Source organism: Polypterus senegalus, chromosome 18 (genome assembly GCF_016835505.1).
Source record: "Polypterus senegalus isolate Bchr_013 chromosome 18, ASM1683550v1, whole genome shotgun sequence".
NCBI classification, from domain to species: domain Eukaryota; kingdom Metazoa; phylum Chordata; class Cladistia; order Polypteriformes; family Polypteridae; genus Polypterus; species Polypterus senegalus.
In genome coordinates this window covers 61,583,035-61,598,708 of record NC_053171.1, presented here as the reverse complement: position 1 = coordinate 61,598,708, position 15,674 = coordinate 61,583,035, and positions in this window count along the sequence as shown.

Below are 15,674 nucleotides of genomic sequence, written 5' to 3'. Positions count from 1 at the left end.
ATGTATAATATATATGACTGGAATCATATTTTGCTTAAAACTGGGTGTGTACTATTACACAGCTCACTGAGTGTTACATTTCTAAACAAACTCAACACCTCGTGAAGTTGGTGCTCAAAGTAGATGTAACGTATTTTGAACTGCAAAGATCAGAGGAGCTCTTGTTAACCTGGTCTTTCAGACAGCAAGCTTATGTTTATAATGAGTTGCCTACACATCTTAAAAATAAGCATAATCTGTTTTAAAAATAAACATAATATGATGTAAGGAAAAAAAACTTTCTATAGCATCAGATTATATTTTGCCAATCAGCACCATAAATGGTCAAATGGTAAATGTAATCAATATGAGGTGCTGTTTGTGCATTCTGTTGTTCAGCGTTGCAACAACAGTGTATTAGTCAATGTAAGCTTGAAAGAACTGACAGCTGTATTAATGAAAATATAAACTGCAAAATATGTATTTGAAGTAAACAATGTGTCACACTTCCTCAAAAGGACTGCCATTAAGAGAGCCTATAACAAAGGGCCACAAGAGATGCAGATTTCAGTACTCAATACACCAAAATCAACAAATCTGCCTAAAGATACCAGGAGATGCACAGATGGCGCTACACAAAATCCACATTCTGACTGTATGTCTAAATGAATAACTAAAGAAATTTAACACTGCTGCCTAACTGGAAATGCAAACATCCATCCATCCATTATCCAACCCGCTATATCCTAACTACAGGGTCACAGGGGTCTGCTGGAGCCAATCCCACCTAACACAGGGTGCAAGGTACATGTCATAACAAAAGAGCTGCAGTGTTTAAAAATGTTTTATATCTACAGACCACAATGCTTATCAAAACTGTTACTTGCTGTTGTTATGTTATGTAGTGATGCAATAGTTAAAATGACAGAAATGTATCGTAGTAGACAGAGGCGCTTTTCAAATGTGTGGAGCCCAGTAGCCTTAGTGGTCTGTGTGTGTGTGTGTGTCTGTCTGTCTCCTCTGTCACAACATTCACTACAACAAGCATATTAATTATTAAGCTTCAGTCACCTTGTGCTACTGGACTCCTGAATGGATAGCAGGAATTTCAGCTTTTTATTTTCTCTCAGCATCAAGTCTTTTGTTCAGTATCTTTTGCTCTTTCCATGAAACCCTGGTGGTGGTTTAAAATGAACAGACTGGAGAAACAGGGTGAATATTTTAGGAAGAGCCCTGTGGGTGAAGCCTTTACAGCACAGGATTTTCCACTATTCATTACATGCTTAACTAATGGGTTGTCCCCAGAAGTGTAATCTCTTTTGAATGTCAGGCCTGGCCCTGCAAGACTATTCCAACAAGGACTCCATCTGTCTGTGCCAGTTTATCACCAAATGATAATCATCTGAATGCTCAGCACTTCTGTTTATGCTAGCGTCCAGATTATATGGCCTCTAATCAAGTGACTTGACTGCAGATCTGATCATTGACCTTTGACTCAAGCTAAGCTGGTACCTGTTACACTTAAGAAAAACCTTGTGCAAAACTGAAAATTAGATGGTCCTTTTTACATTTATAGCAGTTACTTTCTCAATTTCTTGAATAATAAACTAGGTAATATATGATTATTGCCTAAATAGTCAGTTTTTAGATCCAGTAGCACTGAATTGTATTATGGCATGGCATAATAGTAAATTTAAATTTGTGTCAGAACATTTCTAAAATGTTACCTATTACCTTCTTTAGAATCGGTTCCAACTAATTTGTTGAAAACTGTGCAGTAGTCACACAATAATGAACAGTAAATGTTTGTTAAATAGCATTGTGTTGGATTTCTGGAACACTTGTCTCTTATTGCAGTTTGCCTGCACTGTAGTAACTTAGTAGTTATTTATGCAAGTACAGTGTAATTAGGCATTATGTACTTATGGTGATCTTGAGTAATGGAACAGGTAAATATATGATAAAATGTAAAGTAATAATAAAGAAAATGCTACTAATTTGAAGTGTTTTGTTTATCAATCTATTCACTGTGTTAGAAAACTCCAGCGGTAGCTTTTTTCATAATGATGGTACTATCAACAATCATACAAGAGTTAAAGTGACTTAGGCCTTGCACCTGGACCGTTCTAAAGTTTGGTCAAACAATAACTACACATTTTGATCATATCATCCTACTGTACACAGTACAACAACTGGCAGATGCTTGTTTGGTTGTTCAGGGGAGCTTAATGCTAGAAAAGTGATGAGGACACTGTGTTGTAAAAATGCCACCATCCTTCGGATGAGATGTAAAACCAAGGTGCTGACTCTCTGTGGTCATTAAAGATCCCTGGGCATCCTTTATAAAAAGTAGGATGTATCCTGATGTCCAGACTAAATTGTCCTTCATGTCCTTGTCATTCTAGCCCCCTAATCACCCCTGTCTCTAAATGTGTCTCAGTTTCTCATCCTTTTACCACTTAATAGCTTATGTGTGGTGAGCATACTAATGCAAAATGGCTGCAGTCGCGTCATGCAGGTGGACGCAGCACATTTGTGGAGGTTGAAGTGTCTCCCCACTCTCTACATAAAGTGCTTTGGGTAGTGAGAAAAAGTACTATGCAAATGTAAAGAATTATTATTCTGTGATTTTGTGTAATTTTAACACCATACTCTATTTCTAATCAGTATAAATCATGATGGGCTGTTGAGTAGAAGTACTTTTTATAAAACAAAATAAACTGAATTTAATATATATAATTTTCAGATAGATTGATAGATAGATAGATGTTCAGTGAGAAACTGCAGTCAATAGCTTATGTCCTACCATGGCATAGTGCAGCCAGTATAGCCTCCAGCTTTCTATAACACTATATTTGAAAGTGAAAACGCACAAAATGGATGCTTATATACAATTACAATTCAATAGACTCTTGCTTTTTAGTTTCCCTTTGGAGTTCAAACCTTAGTTTATGTGACACATCTGATTGCTCTGATTTTGTGAAATGAAAGCCTTTGGCAAGAAAAGGCAAAACGGCAAGAGTGCAAGAAATCTAAATTGCACACTGAGTAATTTAGATTCATTAGCAAAACAAAGAAAGTGAGAACAGCTGAGCTGCTAAAACAGAAAGGCAGTGTGTCAAGTAAATGTTACAGGGCAGGGAAGTCTAATTTACGAATGAGATGTCACTTCTCAAATGTGTGGTAATTTTGTCCAGCTAACTGTGAGAAAAACATCTGCTTGGGCCCTGAACAGAAAGAATTGTTTATTTGCATCTGACTGGATTTTTTCTCTAAACCTGCAACTGTGCACAGTTCACCTAACAGCCACATTTTTCCAGTGAAAAGATTCTGGCAGCATAGACTTTGTTGCAATATTTTCAGATACTCTTTTGTATTAAACCATATTACAAAATTGCTACAATAACAGTATGACTGAGGAAGCTAGGTTCATTACTATCAATGCAACTCTCTGCTTCTTGAGTTTTATGAACAAATTAGGTAAGGAAAATGATGAAAAGCCATTATTGTCAGAACATTTTGATCATAGTTGTTTGTATGTAGGAAAAAGTGTAAATAATGTTACAAAACTGCAAATACTTAGGATATTTTTTGAATTTTGCAAAGCACAAGCTTGAAAAATCATGATATGTAAAATTCTTGAGGTATCTGTGGCTAGCATTACTCTATTCTATCTTGCTATTAGAAGATAACATTCTTTTCTTGATCTAGACATGCTATGTCATGTTACCTTACATTTCAGAAAGCATTGCAACACATAAATATAGAACACCCCTTTAATACAGCCTTAATGAGGTCTGTTCTTCAGTTTGGTAGAGAGATATGCAATATTTTAAAAAAGACATACTTTTCAGACATAACAGTGTTCTCTCTTTAAAAAATGAATACACCACATGCAATATTTCCCTTATAAAGCTTCTTTCAAGTGAGCATTATGAAAGCATCAAGAACTGTAGGACTTTAACCAACACCAAAGATACAGTAAGTCTTTGCAGTTTGTCTTGTGTAATCCTATCATAGCTGCTTATTCCATTTTTCAACTTTTTAATATCGGAAGATTGGATGTATTTCAACTTTTTTAGGTGAGCAGTGCGACAGAATTTACATATATGTTAAACATGTAGTATTTGCTTTACCCGTATACTGTAGCATAGGTGAAGCAACTCTGGTCCTAGAATTGCACTGTAACTGTGGCATTTTATTTGTTAATTAGAAGCCAACTCTTACACTTAATTTAGCATGCTGTGTCATTAGGTGGCTTGCTCCTTCATTCATTCTGCCACATCAGGAAATTCTACTAATGCATATTTTGCTTTTCTGAGAAAATCAGCACAATGCTCTGTGAACCATAGTAAATTAGTATCCCTCAATACACAGTGTTCTTTATCCCATTTTTTATTGATACGTAGTTTTATAATATAATGTTTAACAAGACTTTTTCTTGACAAAATTGTTATAAATGCCATTGAGCTAGCAACTGGCTACCATTTTACATATAACTTAGTTATTTTGATGATAGTTAAGGGAGAGGAAAAATGACAGATTTGTAAGAAAACAGTGAGTGAAACAAAGCAACAAAATATGAGGAATGCATAAAGGTCTTCATTTCAAAATGCATGAAAACAATTAATATCTAAATGAATTTACTAAAAAATGAAGACTATGTTCTTTGTAATTATTAAGTTTATATACAACTAAGAGTTATTGAAATTTACCTTATTAAACAGGAAATTCAAGTAACAGCAGAGACTGGCTGACAATTGCTGTCAGGACAGACACTGACTTCCATGGAACTGTCTTGAATAAAAAAAGATTAAGAAATAGTAAGATAACCGACTTAATTGGAATTACACAGTGAGTCAGTGGAGCGTAGAGTTTACAGTACAGCACGTTATCTAATAGTCAACACTATTGTGGCCCTACGTTTTAAATAACTGTTTTCTGCGCCAAGGTGGTTTACACATGGGACACTGTTATTTCTGTATTTCTACATTTGAAGTAAATGCAGATTAATTTAGGCACAGAGTGAGTCAGTTGTGGTGATTTAAACCTGCAACTTTAATGTTTACTTTTTCTTAGTGTCATGTTTCTTATATTTGGATGATGTTACTGAAATTTTTATTGCATTTTCTTTGTGGCGCATAGTGTATAGTTTGCTGAATTGAGTAAAAAATAGGAGGTTGGATTATAGGATATGAGTGAACACACTTTAATAACAGAGCAAACAGGGCAATTGGAAAACACAGACTGTTACTATTTGTTTTTTTGTTTTTTTCTTCTTTTTAAACCAGTGAACACTGCTGGCAATGGCATGTCAAATCCAAATAGAGACACTTCATATTTTTTCATTGGACTAGTTATAGTGAAGTCTGTATCTCAAACCATTCCATAAACCCACAACTAAGAATGTTTTTGAAAAACATTATATACCAGTATACCAGATTCTGGAACATATCATTGAATACATTTCTTCTTCTTTACTTATTTTACATGGATCAAAAGGTTGATGAAAACAGATCTGCTGCTGTCGGTGTGTATTGACTTTCAACAAACAGTTCTGTCTATAAATAAGCAATTTAAAGTTTTGTTGTTTAAAAAGACAGATCACACATCTGATAAGCACATTAAAATCTGTCCAGCTTTAGATAATTATGATTGCCTTGTCTCAGAGAACAGCAAACTACTTAATCACATGTAAAGAATCTCCCAACATTTGACAATTTCCATGGTGGTGTCTTTTGCATAACCTTGCATCATAGACATGTAGATATTAAATTACAGAGTGCAGTAATAAAATACCTACTGTTTTCAAATAATACAGTATATTGTTCTGTGCAGAAATCAGATGAACTAAATTGATGTAACAAGGTATGCCACTGTGGAAAAATAATAAACGGTTTGATCAATCTGGTGTACGTGACAAAAAGCCATGCAGACCCTGTCTTGTCCATAGTGCACATGACAAGTGCAACTTCTTGTTTCTCCTAACGAACAAAAAACCACAAGTATCCAACTGATGAACTTAAAGAATGTTGTAAATGCTGATCCAAGCAAAATGTTGTAAGATGTAATGGTTTGAAATTCTTGTGCAACTAAAGTCATAAGACAAAGGCCCTATAAAAAATTTGGGACACCGACCCCTCGAGGCAGATGACTAGGTGTCCTAGGACTGTGCTTCTCTGTCATTTTACCTTTGCCTGGTGTGTATTAATAAAAGACTTTTTACTAACTTTAATTATATCTCTCTGTCTTCAGTCACAAGAAACGACACTATAGAAAAAGTGTCAACAGTTTTCTGGCGCCCAACGTGGGGCAGGAGACGGCCGGCTGACTCCTCGAGCGGGAAGACCTCAGCGATCTGTCTTCTTGAAGCAGACTGCCGCTACTGTGTACACCGGCAGCAGAGTAAGCAGCTCCGATAAAAGTTAGGACTGCCCTGTCCTGAGACGCTCTGCGTGAGGAGTCCCGGTCTCCTTCTGGTACAACCATGGTGACTGAGAAGGATTTCCTGACAGAGCTGACTAACACCCAGGCTGGGGTAAGTACCGTCGGGGTTTCCGTAAAGATAGGCTGGAGGCGGGCTTGCTGTGGAATATAAAAGTGACTGGGAATAGTAAACGGAAAAGAAATACCTTGTTTTAAGTCACTGCTGTTGGGAAAGATAGAATAGTACACTATCCTCTGGGAATTATAAAAAGGGGGAGTTACAACGGGATCTGGTGCGTGGCACACCCCTAAAGCCCGAATAACTCCATTGGACGGAGGATAGAGAATGGAATAGAAGAATAAGAGTTTAATAAAACAAGGGGAATAATAAACAAGTACGTACTGGAAATAAATATTTGCTTTCACCATGCACTGTGACAGTAACGAAGGAAAGTTATGGTATTCCACTTCTGGGAATATTAAGGAGAACGTTGGCAACGGGTGAAGTGGCACGCCCAGAAAAACTAATAGTTCATTGAAGACAGAAGTGAGAATAGGACACGACAAGAGGGAATAAATCTGTCACAGCAATCGGGAGGAAAAAGCAAGGAAAAAAATGGGAACACATAACAGCAAGCCTGCCAAACAGTGTCGTGAGGGTTCAGAGTCTTTAATGCTAGAAGGATTATTTTCGGGGGATCAACAGACGGCGAGAAAAAATGGGTCTCCTAGAAAATTAATAGAGAAAAGACGGGTTAGATTTTAAGAAGGCGTGTAAGAAGTGGAATAAGCAAAGCGGAGGGCGTTGGCCGTTGGAAGGGACAGGAGACGCAAGTGAAATTCAGGAAATTAGAAAAATCTTATGCAGAAATACACAAGGATGTTGTAATGGTGGGCTGTATCGAATGGACATGTTTGATCGGTGGGAATTAGTTATTAAGGATAGGACTTTAGAGGCAATGCAGAAACAGAACGAGGTATTGAGAGCTAATGAGGGAAAGGTCCGGAAGGAGAAGGACGAGCTTTTATTAGCCCTTCAGAAAGAGGCCACTCAATCAGGATCCCATACAACTAAGAAAAAGAAACAGGGTCCAGGGATCCGCTGTACCCAGTCATTTGTCCCCCCGCTCCGTACCAAGCTCCACCACCCGTCCTAACACATCCCCTAAATGCCCAAATTCCTGATGAACAATCTGGAGCAGCATTCTTGATGAACAATATCATTACATCCTCTCGACCGAGGAAGACGAGGGGTCAGACAAGAAAGATCAAAAGCCCCTCCTGACCCAAACTCAAAACCAGACTTACTTCCACCGTTCGCCCATTGCCCGACATACCCGCAGTCGTGACCCTCCTTCCGCCCGCCCCCAACCTCTTCACTATTTGCCCTGTCTTTACTTCTTCTCCCAAACCTGCAGGCCCGACCTATTCCTTCCCGTTAATGGAAGTTCCAAACCCTCGTCATGACCTGTCCCAGCCAGCTAGCCCCCAGAACCCCACCACTGTAATGATACATGCACTTGGGACATAACAGAATTGAAGGATGTAGTGGCAGAACTGTATGATCCTAAAGTGAAAGGTGGGGACAAGTTCATTGAACAACTCGATCAGCTTGATGTTATGTACTAGCCAAATGCAGCTGAATGGACTCAAGTTTTACACCGCAAATTGGGTCCCACCTGGGCATCCGTTAACCATGGGACTCATAATGGGGTTAATTGGACCTGGAGGAGACTTTACATCGAGGAGAGGGACAGGGGAGAGGTTGATTTCAAACACAATGGGGAGGACTCAAGGAAAATATGAAACAAAAATTCAAAAGGGAACAGACTGGTTTTAATTTCAGCAGCTAAACAAAGAAAGATGAGACAGTCGATGAATGGGGGTTGCGCATACAGGATCTAATGGCCACTCACTCTGGCATAGAACGAAGCGAAGATCGCTTAAGGGCGGCTGTTCCTCCTTTCGTATCAGGGCTGCGACCTGACATACAGTCCAAGGTCCGAATCTCCTGCATTGGATGGGAGTCTGCCGCTTTTGAGGAAGTTAAGCGGCATGCAGAACACGCTGAACGACAGACGAAAGCAAAAGAGTTGACACACAAACTAAACTTATTGCCGCTCAGCTAAACTACTACACTGCAGGACCTCAATCCAGAGGACGTGAATTCGATCCCTGTACCCGGGGCCGTGCAAGAGGTAGAGGACGCGGATTCTCTCCGATTCGGACCACAGACTCTGACAATTCCCCTGCACATCAGTCAGGTGGCCCTCCATACCGATGTTACCAATGCGGAGAGACTGGGCATTTCAGGCGAGAATGCCCCTAGCGCCAACAACTCCCTCTTCCTCCACCTCCTCCCTTTTTCCTGATTCACCGGACCAGCAGTACTGGACATAGGACAGCGCAGGGACCCCCAGCCATTCTTTTCAATTACCATTATTGACTCATAACTCTGAAACTGATCCATTACTGACTTTATTCATAAATGGCACCGAAACTGCCTTCCTTGTGGACACCGGGGCCACCCGCTCCACTCTCTCTTTGGCTACGGTCCCTACCTCGAACGAAACTGTCACTGTCCTTACAGCCTCTGGAAAACCCCATGTTCTCCAAGTCTCGAAACCACTTCAGGTTCAACAACAATCAGGAAGCTCTTCTTTGTCACATCAATTCCTGATTAATCAACTCTGCCCTGTCAATTTACTGGGATAAGATCTTATGACAAAACTCTCTTTCAATCTGCATGACTAATCAAGGATTCTTCTGCTCCACCCCAAAACTAATGTCCCAAATTGCCCATCGCCCAGACCCTCTTTTGCAGCATGGACTTTAAATGTTTCACTACACACCATCCTTCTTAAAGCCCTTCACTCCTTTCCCTCCTGCTTGTTTCCCAATCTCCAAGCCCCTGACACCCTACATTGCACTGCTCAATATTTCCCTGCAGAAGTAGACACCCCCTGGCTGGAATCTTTTCTTTCTTCAGGTACCTGCCCCGAAACCCTTCACATTCCTTGTATTTTTATTTCATCCGCAAAAGCTGCTGCACCCGTACATCTTACATATTCACAGAGTATCTTTTATCTCGGGGTCAGTGCCTCATGTTTCTTTAGCTAAATCAAGCACTGTACATTGGGCGGAAATCGGACCATGGGTAGAACAATGTCTTAATAGAACAGACTGGTTACATGTTGCCCCAGGTATTTTCGATACCTCAGACCATTTGATAACTAAAGTTGTGCTCCAAACTGATTTTTTAGTGCATCGTGCATTGTGCCGCACTTCCTTTTCTGTTTTTTCATTGCAAACTACTTCCCCTTCTTGGCTCTCTATGCTTCCTGATTCACTGTGTGCCCAGGGAAAGAATGATTATGGAAGGATAGCCTATTGTGAGCCTCTGGTGGTCTACCCAAATCTTCCTTCCGCCGCACGTGCTCAGTATCCTCTGTCCCCCGAAGCAGAGGCTGGCATCTCCGCCGTACATTCTGATCTTGTGAAACGCGGTGCGATTATTCCGATTAGATATTCCCCCGTCAATTCCCCTATTTTACCTGTAAGAAAGGCTGACGGTTCATGGCGCTTTGTTCAAGACTTACGACAAGTGAATTCTGCAATCTTTCCTAGGGCCCCTATTGTTCCTAATCCTTCCACTATTCTTTCTGCAATCCCTCCCTCTGCTCGTTACTTTTCCGTGATTGATTTAGCCAATGCTTTCTTTTCTGTCCCTGTACACCCTGATTCTCAATTTTGGTTTGCTTTTACTTTCCAAAACCGCCGTTGGACATGGACTGTCATGCCTCAGGGATATACTGAAGCCCCTTGTGTGTATGGACAAGCGCTTGCTCAAAGTTTAGAAGGGTTCTGGCCAGACCGAGGTAGTACATTAATACAATATGTAGATGATATTATGTTATGCAGTACTACAGAAGACGATTGTGAGCAGGACACTAAAAAATTACTACTATTCCTGGGAGAAAATGGACATAAAGTTTCAAAGGCTAAACTGCAATTAATTCAAACGACTGTAAAATATCTAGGTCATGACATTACAAATGGAACAAGAGCTCTTCTAGCGATCGCATTAACACCATTCAAAATCTTCCTAGACCTGTCACAAAACAACAGGTTATGTCTGTATTGGGCATTCTAGGTTACTGCCGGCAATGGATTTTGAATTTCACTGAAAGAGCACAGCCATTACAAAATCTAGCAAACACCCCTGACCTTCCTCTTTCTGGTCAAGTGCAATGGGACGAGCAGGCTGAGAAGGCTCTCTGTGACTTGAAAAGCGCACTTCCTCGGCTCCTGCGTTAGGCTTACCAGATTCTCTCGTCCATTCACTCTGTTCGTGGACGAAAAGGGGGGATATATGAATGCAGTTTTAACACAGTTACATGGGGATAAACAAAGGCCAATAGCATATTTTTGAAAAAATTGGATCCAGTGGCTGGAGCACTTCCGCCTTGCCTTAGGGCTGTGGCTGCCACAACAGAAGCTGTGCTAGCCAGTACAGATATAGTGCTCATGAGCCCCCTAACAGTAAAGGTGCCTCACGCTGTACATTCCATTTTAGTACAGGCTAAGACCTCACATCTCACTACTGCTAGGGCAATACACTATCAGAATGTACTCTGTACTCTGGCAAACGTCACGATTGAAAGATGCTCCACTTTAAATCCAGCCACCCTTTGCCAACAGATAAAGAAGGCGAACCGCATAATTGCCATAAAGAAATAGCAAAGGTTGTAAAGCCTCGAGTAGATCTACAGGAAACACCTTTAGAAACTGGAGAAATTATTTTTGTAGACGGATGTTCTTTACGATTGGAAAAGGAACACCCTCAACTAGTTACGAGTGGTCCAAGGGGACCGCCTGCTGGAAGCAAATCAATTTCATCAAGTTTGAGTGCACAAGCAGCTGAACTAATAGCGCTCACTCGAGCATGCCAGCTGTCTGAAGGAAAAATCATAACAATTTATACAGATTCTAGATATGCCTTTGGAGTCTGCCATGATCATGGGGCATTATGGAAATTGAGGGATTCAAGACCAGTACTGGCAAGCCCATCCAACATCAAAAGTTAATCGAATCCCTTTAGAAGCCATAACTAAACCATCAAAGCTAGCGATTGTTAAATGTCAAGCTCACACAGGAAAACAGGATCCTGTCAGCAAAGGAAATGAATTAGCAGACTACTTTGCTAAAAGGCTGCACACAGTAACACACCAATCTCTTTATTCCAACAGAGAAATGACCAGGACCCTGATAATCAAATTATTTCTTTACAGAGTGCAGCCACGGACATCGAAAAGAAAAAATGGTCCAAAGAAGGGTCCCTCTCTGATGGAGTCTGGACTCATAAGCAAACTAACAAACCTTTTCTCCCAAAGGCTTCTTTTCCAGGTATGGCAAAATAGCCCATGGCCTCGACCATGCTGGGAAAGATGCCATGGTCGGGATGTTGAAAAACATTGGGAAGCTGTAGGCTTCTCTACATATGCAGAGCAATTCTGTAGACGCTGTGCATTATGTCAAAGGTTTAATGTAGGAAAAGGCACACAGGTAAGTCCGCCGTTACTCCTAACCCAATGGGTCCGTTTGAGCACCTCCAAATGGATTTCATTGAGCTAACACCGTCTAGAGGTTACCGATATTGCCTTGTGATTGTCGATGTGTTCTCCCGATGGGTAGAAGCTTTCCCTTCTAAGCACAATGATGCTAAAACAGTTGCTAAGGCACTAATAAAAGAAATTATTCCAAGATGGGGCATCCCGCAAAAGTTACAAACAGACAATGGTACTCACTTTGTGAATTCCATTATAAATGAATTAACCACCTGGCTGCAGATCAATGTACATCATTACTGCAAATATCATCCACAAAGTGGGGTATCGTAGAACGATGCAATGGCACCCTAAAGGCTAAGCTTGCAAAAATTTGTGAACAAACCACTTTATCATGGCCAGACGCTCTGCCCCTGGCCCTAATGGGATTGAGGGGACGGACACACCGACAATTGGGACTATCGCCGTTTGAAATTCTGACCGGACGACCCATGCCCGTTGGCATGGTTATAGGAAATGTGAACCTGCATACCGTGGACAATGATCTTCTCTCTAGTCTTACAGGTCTCCGAGCGTCCCTGAAGGAAGTCCACGAGCAGGTTAATCAGGCCTGGAGAACCAGCCCTCCATCTGAAGACTCGCCGATTCCCTTGGGCACCTGGATTCTGGTTCGAGACACCGGAGGAAACATTGGCATCAGCCTAGGTGGAAGGACCGTTCCAAGTTCTTCTGTCCACACCACACGCCGTAAAGGTTGAAGGATTGCCCGCCTGGATTCACGCTTCACACTGCAAAAGATGGCACCCTTAATATACATAATCTTATTGTTTTCCATTCCATTATCCACTTCACGGGTGACACTGACTTTCCAGGTGGAAGAAACTGCCTCATTCCAGATTGATTTTTGTGCAATTGCCCCTGTACTGGCAGACAGGAACAATGGGAATGGCCTGACAAATATGTTTGTGTAAGCTACCCTTGGTATGACTCTGATTCAGGTTCCTCCTCAGAGGACTCTGAATGTGGATTTTGGAGCGTTGTTTGCAAATACAGGACCAAATGACTGGGGTTATGAACCTTGGCAGGCTACACAGTATGGCCTGAAAACTCGATTCTCTATTTTAAAGGGACACGCCCTCATGAGTGTGCCGAGAATCATTGTAATCCATTAATCATTACTCTGAAGAATCCTTCTCTGCATGATTCAGGAACTTATGTCTTAGCTGCATATGCAAGTGGTTATGATCCCGAGGATTTTTCCAAATTAAGGTTAGGACACCCGCTCTCTCTCCCCCGTCCCTCTCTCTTACTCAGTTTCTCACCACTGTGTCTCCACACGATGAAACACCCCTGGTTCAGATTTTGCATCTAAATACCTTAACCAGCACTTTCTCTGTGGAGACAGGCTATGGGGATCAAAATAGATGGTTGCAGTGGGTAATCTATTCAGCAAAACAGGTTAACCGTTCACATTGCTACGCTTGCAGCGCACGCTCTCATTTAGCTACAGTCCCTTTCCCACTATCCAACATTTCTGACCCCACTGGGTTACCTTGTCTTCTCTACTTGTTTACTAACCCCAAAATCCCCATTAATTCAGAATGTGCTAATCTATCTTCTCTTTTTCCCCACCCGTCATATGATTACCCCATGTTTCAGTCTCACAAAGGCAATTTCACATGCTTTAAATCAAATGGAACTGCTTGGGTAGGAGAATTACCTTCTTCCTTCTGCTCCCAGACCTTCCATGTTAACTCCTCCTCTTTTAATTCCACTCTTTCAAAATTTTTGCTTTCCCAAACTACCCCTAGGTCTGATATTTGGTGGATGTGCCGAGGTCAAAACTATTTGATATCTTGCCTTTCGATTGGTCTGGCACTTGTGCCCCTATACAGCTGGTTATGCCTTTCCGATTACTGTCCTTACCCTCTTCACACCCTCCGTATCACCCCTCTTATTCCCAGCTCTCCACTTTTTCCCGCAGAACCCGTTCTCTCCCAGACTCTTCTTCCAGTTTCTCCCTACACGGCCCAGGAGTATATATTGATTCCATAGGAGTCCCAGAGGAGTCCCAGATAAATTTAAAGCCAGGGATCAGGTAGCTGCTGGGTTCGAGTCCATAATACCTCAGATCACCATCAATAAAAATGTCGATTGGATCAATTATTTGTATTATAACCAACAACGATTCCTCAACTTCACAAAAGATGCTATTGAAGGAATTCATGAGCAGTTGGATCGTACCTCTCTAATGACCTGGCAGAACAGGTTGGCCCTAGATATGCTTTTAGCAGAGAAAGGTGGTGTCTGTGCAATGTTTGGAGACACTTGCTGCACCTACATTCCCAATAATACTGCTCCTGATGGCTCTATCACTCGTGCATTAGCCGGTCTTACTGCCCTTTCTAATGAACTTGCCACTAACTCTGGCATCCCTAACCCTTGGGATCAGTGGTTTACGTCCACTTTCGGGTCCTGGGGCCAATGGCTAAAGTCAGCATTTATTTCTTTGGCAGTAGTATTCATTGTTCTTCTCCTTGTTGGCTGCTGCATTATTCCTCTTATTCGCTATATAATATCCAAATATTTCACTGCTTCTATGGCCAAGGCCTATATGCTACACGAGGAACGTATACTCCAATTTGCTTCTTCAGTTTCCTCATCCCCTTCCCCCTCTCCTCCTCCCTCCCCACTTTTTACCTCCGCCGTCTAACTTTCCTTTATTCCTTGTCATACCCAGATTGTTCAAAAGGGGGGAATGTGGAAAAATAATAAACAGTTTGATCAATCTGGTGTACGTGACAAAAAGCCATGCAGACCCTGTCTTGTCCATAGTGCACATGACAAGTGCAACTTCTTGTTTCTCCTAACGAACAAAAAACCACAAGTGACCAACTGATGAACTTAAAGAATGTTGTAAATGCTGATCCAAGCAAAATGTTGTAAGATGTAATGGTTTGAAATTCTTGTGCAACTAAAGTCATAAGACAAAGGCCCTATAAAAAATTTGGGACACTGACCCCTCGAGGCAGATGAAGGGCAGGTGTCCTAGGACTGTGCTTCTCTGTCATTTTACCTTTGCCTGGTGTGTATTAATAAAAGATTTTTTATTAACTTTAATTATATCTCTCTGTCTTCAGTCACAAGAAACAACACTATAGAAAAAGTGTCAACACCACCCAAATCACATAACCAGAACATGGGTTTTCAGGTGTGAGTAGGAAAAGACCCTTCTCCAACAGTAGAGAGAACAATTCAGTCAGGCCAGTGAGATTCCTGATAACTGGTCTAAATGAAGTAAAGACACCAATTAGGTTCACTCAGTACTGATCTGTATCATGTCTGTGATGGATACAGATCACTCTCATACATCACTCATAAAATAAAATTGTGGGCGCTTTTCATCAATCAACATTCAAAAAACACTACTTTTATTAGTTATTTTACGAGTGATGTAAGAGAGACTTATTTTTTACTTTTTAGTACACTTTTTAACTTAATATAAGCGTGGTTTTTAAAAAGTATTTTTTTATACTGTATATATATTATTCCAAAGGATGCCCAGGGATCTTTTGTGACACATAGATTTAGGACCATAGTTGTACATCTTAACTGAAGTACTGCACCATTTCTATAGCACAGTGTCCCTGTAACTACATTGGGACACTGGGATGCATATTCAGACCACATGGTAAACGTCTT